The sequence below is a fragment of the Pelodiscus sinensis genome, chromosome 2 (genome assembly GCF_049634645.1).
Source record: "Pelodiscus sinensis isolate JC-2024 chromosome 2, ASM4963464v1, whole genome shotgun sequence".
In the NCBI taxonomy this organism is placed as follows: Eukaryota; Metazoa; Chordata; order Testudines; family Trionychidae; genus Pelodiscus; species Pelodiscus sinensis.
This window is the reverse complement of record NC_134712.1, coordinates 66291814-66300102: the sequence shown is the minus strand read 5'-3', so window position 1 is coordinate 66300102 and position 8289 is coordinate 66291814. Positions and strand designations below refer to the sequence as shown.

Sequence of the window (8289 nt, the reverse complement as noted above, 5' to 3'; positions counted from 1 at the left end):
TCAAATACCAAACAGCTCTGCACCATGCTTTGAGCTAATAGCTTTATTTCCACACACCACCCAGGGTTCTAGGAGGAGGGTCCTTTTTTTGCTAACACAATGAGGCCAGCACTTTGTTTGTTTTGGTGGAGTCTTTGTTTGCCCAGGGAGCCCAGCATGTATAGGGGGAGGAGGGGCGGAGAGGCTGCTTTTGTCTGCTGTTCGGCAGCCTGTTGCTCAGGGGAGGGGGCAGCCTGTTGCTGGCAGGGAGGGAGGGGGGAGGCGAGCAGAATGCGAGGCCACTGGGGGGGGGGGGCAGCGGGCGTGGGGGGGCACTTTTCCTCTGCCCGGCAGCTCTGCGGGATCCCTGTCCCTGTGGCCAGCTGCTGCAGGCAGAGGCCAGTTGGAGCCGGCCGAAGAGGAGGAGGAGGTGGATTCTAGGACCCAGGTGAGCGAGCCCCCGGGACGCTGCTGCGCTCCGGGAGCCCGGCATGTATAGAGGGGAGGAGGGGCAGAGAGGCTGCTTTTGTCTGTTCGGCAGCCTGTTGCTCAGGGGAGGGGGCAGCCTGTTGCTGGCAGGGGGTGGGGGGGGCAGCGGGCGTGGGGAGGCACTTTTCCTCTGCCCTGCAGCTCTGCGGGACCCCAGTCGGAGCCGGCCCGAGGAGAAGGAGGATCCTAGGACCCAGGTGAGCGAGCCCCGGGAATGCTGCTGCGCATGTGCGGGAGTTGCCTCACCCCGTTAGTATCTAGGGATCCGACGTAAGTCGGATCCACGTAAGTCGGGGACTGCCTGTATTTCGAAATAGGAGGCCTCCAGCCCTTCCCAGGGTTCCCTGCTGGCCCCAACCAGGAAAACTTCTCTCCTCCACCTCTCCTCAGAGCCCTTAAAAGAGTAGAGTCTAGCCACAGTGTCTGTGCCAGCTCTAGGCCTGCCAGCCCAGAGCCAGTGTTCACTGCCCCAGACCTAGTGGCCCCAGCATGAGCCAGGCAATCAGTGCCAGCCAGCCCTCCACAGCTCCCCGGGCCCAGTCCCCCACTCCCAGGAACCTGCCGGTGGCCGGAGAAGGCGGGTGCCTCCCTGGTCCAGGGCGGAGATCATGGACCTGATTGATGTTTGGGGGGATGCCTCCAACGTCCATGATCTCTGCACTACATGAAGGAATGTGGCCAACTACAGCAGAATAGCTGCCAGTCTGGCTACCAAAGGCCACATCTGAACCCAGGAGCAGGTTCAGATTAAAATTAAGGAGCTGCGACAGGCCTATTCCAGGATCACAGGGGGCAGCTCCCAAACAGGGGCAGACCCAGAGAGCTGCCCCTATTTTGATGCCCAGAACCTCATCTTGGGGAGCAGGATGGTCTGTGCCCCCCAGGTGGTCATCGACCCTGGGGCAGAGGGCCCTGACCAGGGCATGGAAGAAAGGAGGAGGAGGGCCAGGAGCCACAGGAGCCCAGAGGAAGCATGCCGCGCAGCCAAGACCCCCGAGCTGTCCCAGCGGACCGGTCGCTGGTGTCATTCGGGGAGGCAACAACATGTGAGTGCCATCATTGTCCCCTTATTTGGGGGTGGGGAGAGAGACCAGGGACTGCGTGTGTGAGCCTTGCTGACCATGGATCAGGCAGAAACCTGTACACGTGTGAGCACGTGTCATGCCACCCCTGGGCATGTGGGCCCCAGCTGGCTGCCACACACATGTGTGAAGAGACATGATGTGCTCCTAACCCACGGATCGGACACAGCAGGACACCCTCCCTCCACAAGCCCCCTCTACACAGAGGCAGGGGACATCTCCTCCCCCCCACCCACACCCACACTATATACGGCACAGGGGTCTGGGTACAGTTCCGGGGAAGGTCCCACTCCCAGGGATAGCAGGACATCCCGAACATGGCCTCTGTGCAAGCACATCGGCTCTGATGGTGTAGAGACCTGTCATCCTTGCCCTGCAGAGCGGGGCTGGGCTTCACCCACTGTGTCCCCAGGGAGAACTGACCACTTCTCTTCTTTCTCCACAGCCTCACCAACTGCGCATGCAGGGTGCACCACACCACAGGGGACATCCTCCCACACCCGAGGACTCCACAGCCCACCCGTGCAGTGAAGGGGTACCAGCAGGAGTACTTGGGGGCACTGCGAGCCCTGCACCGCACCCTCCGCACTGGGTGCAGGAAGACATGCAGCTCCAGCAGGAGCAGCTTGCCCAGGGTAGCTTGTATCTTAACTCATACACTTTTATTCAATAAGGCCAATTTAATAATCCACATAAGACCATTGCAGTCCAGAAAATTTTACACCACCAGAGGGAGACAGGAGACAACTTTTCAGATAAAATACTGGCTGTTAAATGTTTGTTACTACTAACAGCCATACCACTGCCAAGCGTTCCATAAAAACAAATCTTTTTTTTTTCCAGATTTTACTAATCAGCTATTTCACTAACAGTATAAAGTATATCACAATAACATTAGGAGTCCGAGATAAATCTCTCAGGACAAGAATATTCAGAGTTTAGAATAGCTTTCTTCTGAGGTGTTTCAGAAGATGGGGTTGCTCTTAAAAACTCTTAACTTTTCCATGAAAATAGGATCTAAGGTCTTTTTTTAAAAAAAAAAATAGGGAGACTAATGTTAAGTTCCTAAATCCACAGTTGGGTACTTAAGTGTGAGGCATGATTTTCAGATGTACACAATAATTAGTAGCTCCCACTGGAACCCCAGAGTGCCTGAGGTATCTTTTTCCACACTTCTCAAATAAGGAGCATTGACCCCCTGAAGATCTTGGGCTAGGACATTTGGAGAAGTCACCTTCAGCCCCCAAAGACAGGACAAGGGTTCATGTGGCCCGAGGATGAAGAGTGGCTAGGCCAATGAGTTTCATCTTTAATATGTCTTTGTTAAACTGGAGGGCTATTGGGGGTCTGTGGAAGTCAGGAGAGACTGAAAATGAAGTTAACTTTCTCCCCTTGCACATTCAAATTAATTTCATTCTTAGGGCTTGTTTCCACTAAGCTGGGGATTAATGCTGCAGCAATCGATCCAACAGCCATTGATTTATCACATCTCAGAATGGTCTGATGTTATATTATTAAAATAAGAAATCTTCTGATTTCTGTCTTGAACATTAATGCATCTTACATTTGCTTCAATTTAATATTCAGACTATGAATATTGATTAATCATAATTAATAATAGAATACCAATTGAAATGTGTAAGTATTTGGGATATTTTTCTACATTTTCAAATATGGCATATTGATTTCATTTACAACACAGAATACATAGTGTACAGTGCTCACTTTATATTACTATTTTTATTACAAATATTTGCACTGTGAAAATGATAAAAGAGTATTGTTCAATTCACCTTATACAAGTACTTTAGTGCAATCTCTTTATTATAAAAGTGCAACTTACAAATGTAGATTTGTTTTGTTATAAAACTGCACTCAAAACCAAAATATAAAATATTAAAGCCTACAGATCTACTCAATCCTACCTCTTGTTCAGCTAATCACTAAGACAAACAAGTGTGTTTATATGTACTGAAGATAGTGCTGCCTGCTTCTTATTTATAATGTCACATGAAAGTCAGAATAGGCATTCGTAGGCACTTGGTACGAAGTATTGCCAGGCATTTATGTGCCAAATATGCTAAACATTCATACTTCAGCCACCCTTCATGCTTCAGCCACCATTTCAGAGGTCATGCTTCCATGCTGATGATGTTCATTAAAAAATAATGTGTTAATTAAATTTGTGACTAAGTTATAACATGTATATAGCATGGATGTATGGAGCATGTTTTCATGAGTCTTAAAAGCACAACATGCTAATGCAGAAACTACAGAACCCAAACCACCACCAAGGAAAAAAATCAACCTTCTGTTGGTGCCAACTGATTCAGATTATGAAAATGAATATACACTACTTTGGATCTTTATCAAGTGGAATCGATCATTAGCATGGACACATGTCCTCTAGAGTAGTCATTGACTCATGAAGGGAAACATGAATCTTTAGCACATCTGGCACGTTTGTATTTTATGACGCTGGCTACCACAATGCTGTGCTTTTGTCACTTTCAGGTGACATTGTATATAAGAAGCGGGCAGCATCATCTCCTGCAAATATAAATAAACTTGTTTATTTTAGAATTGGCTGAATAAAATATAGGATTGAGTGGACTTGTAGGCTCTACGTTGTTTTATTTTTGAATGCAGTCATATTTTGTGCATATGTCTACATTTGTAAGTTCAACTAGACTGCACTGCAATACTTGTATGAGGTGAATTATAATACTGCTTCTTTTATTTTTACAGTGCAAGTATTTCTAATCTACTAAATCTTTGAGAGAGTTTGTGTGTCTGTCCATCCTGCTGTGAGTCCATTTGTTCAAGAACTCCTCCTAAAATGTAAAAGCTGCATTTGATGTGCAGCTTCTTCATATCATATCTTAAAGCAAAATAAAAGTTTGATTGTGCCAGGACAACGTAGCGTGCATGAAATTTGACTTTTTCTTATAAATGAAAAGGCAAGGGTTTGGTAGGAGGGGAAGTTATACTGTAGAATGACCACAGGGGGGCAGCAAGAGGCCAGAGATGGGACCTGGATAGCTATAATCCCATTGGGCCAGCAGGGATGGGGTGGAGAAAGGGATAGCTATCTACTATATATTTCAGAGAATTTATTTGAGTGTGAGTGTGTGTGTGTGTGTGTGTGTGTGTGTGTGTGTGTATGTGTTTGTCTGTCCCCCAGACAGGGGACATGAACCCCTTCCCTGGCTGTGCCCACTGCACCTGCAGTAGCCATGGACAGGTCATTCTCACTTGTCCCTAAACTGCTGCAATGAGAGAGGGCTGAGATAGTCCACTCACAGCCCGGGGCACACAGAGCAATGATGTAAATGATGAAAAACAAGAGTTAAGGACCTGAGCAATAATAGGTAAATCTTCTAATAAAAAATAAATATAAAGAGAACGCTTTACCTTATGTTGTAATTAAAGTAAATATATTTGAAAGTATATAAAAGGAAAATATTTAAATAAATGGCATTCTATTATTGTTTAGCAGCACAAATTAATCTTTGTAAATGCTTGAAAAACCTAATTCAAATTTTAAATAAATTGCTACACAAGAAAATAATTTAATTTGATATAATTTACAATAGTTCCACATCTGTATTTGTTTACTAGGTCCTCAGATAAGGAACTTATTTTCAACTAGGATTTTGGAAAAATCAATTTTGAATTCCAGGACCTGGATTGTAATTTTCCAACATTATAGTTTACAACGCAAGTAGGATAATCTTTATTCTATATGCTAAATATGTCCACTAGATGGCACTGATTGCCTAACCACACATTTATCCTTAGAAAAAATTGCAATTTTTGTACAACAGCTGCTTTAAAAAAAACTAAGAATGGCAGAGTTCCACACAACTTTGAAGTGTACACTGAAATTAGTATGATTTTGCCTTTATCCTCCCTTACGGAAAAAAACTTAATGTATTATCATAGCTCAAAAACATTTACATTATATAAACATACAAAGAATATATAATAAATGACATTTATTTTTCTCAATATGAATCCAAACACGTGGGCAGAACTAAGTTCTAAGTTTTCAGTAGAACAATCTGCGGATTCTTCTAAACAGGGAAGTATGAAATGTGTGTGAGAGGGAAGGAGATCCATAGTTCATGGAAGTTTAAGCACAAGGTTAATGATGAAGGCCCCGACTCTGCATGTAAGCACATCATTTTGAACACATGCTTAAATGTCCATGAAGTCACTGAAATTATTTGTCATACTTCGGTGCTTAGGAGTTCTAGTGATACAGACCCTGCTGTATTGAATGATGCACAAATACGAGTTGGGGGATAGTTTTTTATTAAATTAAAGCTGTGCAAATGGTTTGATGAATCAGGTCATTTATCAACTGCCTACTCCATATAAGCAGAACATTGTGAAAATGAAGATAGCCATTTCCTCTGTACATATATGGTCACCTGTGTGTGGCGCATGCTCTAAAAAGCAGACTGACAGAGGTGCATCTGCTGAGAGTTATTTAGAACACATAATGTACCCTGCACTGATTGACTGAAAGCCAATCTACATGAAAAATAATTAGGCCTCTGGAACTCTTGAATTAAATTCTGGCTACAGCTACAAGAAAAAAGCAAAAAACAAAAGCACACTTGTGTCTCATCACATGCTGACCAGACTTTTCTTTCCCTTCCAACCAAACTATTTGGCAGCCTCTCATCTGACTAGTCTCAGCATGGGAACAACAGGGATCTTGCAGGCTGAAATGGAGGCACATTAGCAATGCTATTCAAATTTAAGACTATCGACAAAGTAATTCTTAAAATTAAAAAAAAATCCCCCACCTCCTCCCCATACTTATTCTGTAATAAGAGCAAGAAGTCTAGATTTGATGTAATATTAAGACTGCAAGGCAATATACTCAGCTGGTGGAAGTCAGTATAATTTTCACTGACCTCAATGGAGCTACACTGATATACAGTGGTGGACCTCACCCAAAGTATCAAGCATTCAAAAGTTAATGCAAGCCCAAAAGCATTAGCCTGGGATCAGCCTAATTATTGACACACAACCTTCATAAACACAGTTAAACACCCCAGTGGTGTCTTGCACCTCTCCAGAATTTCAAATTCAGTAAAAGCCAAACTTTGGAATACCAGGAAATGAAGAGTTAATGTAGATGCCCATGCAGTCTTAGCTCTGTCCCCTTAGATCTGGCAATAGCACTAGGAATTACCTGCATGCACTCCAGAAGCATTCACTGTGTTACGTGTAGCTCTATTAAATAGGGCTGCCACTGTGATGTGAAGTGATCTTGGGGAGGTGAGAGCCCCTACCTCTGTCCCCCATGTCTGTGTAATCACAGGAGTAGGTACTTATATGCCTTATTGCTGAGGTTCCCTTGACACCTCTTCCACTCAGTTCCCCAATAATTCAGTTCAACTCGTGTTATTACTAAGGCTCCCACATTTTCATACAGCAAGGCTACGCTGAATTGATTGACTCGTGTGTCATGGGTGGATATAGGGCAGTGTTTCTTAAACTTTTTGAGACCACAGAACACCAAACAATAATTTTTTATGCAGAACACCTATGAAAATTTTCTTCCAAAAAAATAAAAATAAAAGGTTGTCAGACCAAAAAAGAGAAAAACAAAGAAGTAACAAAAACAAAGAAGAGGTCACGGCACACCTACGAGTTGTTCACAGAACACCAGTGTTCCGCGGAACACAGTTTAAGAAACACTGATATAGGGTCTAGTGCACATACAAAGTTACCCAGCAAACCTCTTTCTTTATATACATTTGCACATTGTATTACAATTATTATACATCACATCACACATTTGGGGATTAGCTTGGTTAATTTGTAGTAGCCAATTTCTGTACAACATACCCTGTCCACACCAGGGGGGCTGACAGAATTGCTGTGACCCTGAACAGGGTTGGGGGGGGATGGGGGGGAGAAGAGCTTGGGTCCATGCTCATGTAAGGGATGGGGCCTCATGCGGAAAGGGGCAGAATTAGGGCAGCCAACCCTCAGCATCACTCCTCCTCCCACCAGCCCTTAGCCCTGTCCAAAGCATGCTGTCAGCATTCCGGCTACAATTTAAAGGTCTCAGGGCCCTTCTGAATCACTGGGCTGTGGGGCAATTGCGCCCTTTGCCTTCCTCCCCTATCTACTTACCTCCATATCACCCTTTCTGACTAATTCCCATCCTCTCTCTACCTTAAACCCCCATCCTGCCCTCACCAGCCATTCCCATTTATTCCCCTCCATATAATCTCCTCACCCCTTGCTACAGCTCCACACCCTCTACTTTCCCTGCCGAGAAACGTTTGCATATTTTCCTTTTGAAAATAGTTTTGAGCACCTTCTGAATATTCAGCTGTGCTCCGATTACACGTCCCTTTGGGTATGTCTACACTTGCCCCCTACATCAAAGTAGGGAGCCAAATGAAGCATACTGAAGTTGCAAATTAAGCCCAGGATTTAAATATCCCATGCTTGATTTGCATGTTCCCGGCCGGTCGCTATTTTAGAAATTCACTAGCCCGGAGTAACTGCCATGCGACAGTGAAATGGGAGTCTGATTTAAAGCCCTAACTCGAATTAGCTGGTATTCTCATGGAATGAGGTTTACCAATTTCAAAATAAGCCCTCCGCTATTTCTGTTTAATTTCGAAATAGCAGTTTGGCTGTGTAGACGCTAGTAAAGTTATTTTGAAATAACTGCTGTTATTTTGAAATAATTTTGCTGTGTAGA

General features: G+C 44.4%; 1 long non-coding RNA gene across 4 annotated transcripts; it reads left to right on the top strand.

The window, feature by feature from the left end:
- Nucleotides 1–288: 288 nt before the first annotated feature.
- Nucleotides 289–5073, top strand: LOC106732555 (uncharacterized). Of its 4 annotated transcripts, none has more exons than XR_012901456.1 (3): nt 289–427; nt 1314–1514; nt 1996–5073. It is a non-coding gene; the product is annotated as an uncharacterized LOC106732555 (long non-coding RNA). The 4 variants fall into 4 exon arrangements; XR_012901459.1 differs by having other exon boundaries at nt 296–427; nt 1334–1514; XR_012901457.1 differs by lacking the exon at nt 289–427 and adding an exon at nt 558–665 and having other exon boundaries at nt 1334–1514; nt 1996–5072.
- Nucleotides 5074–8289: the final 3216 nt, after the last annotated feature.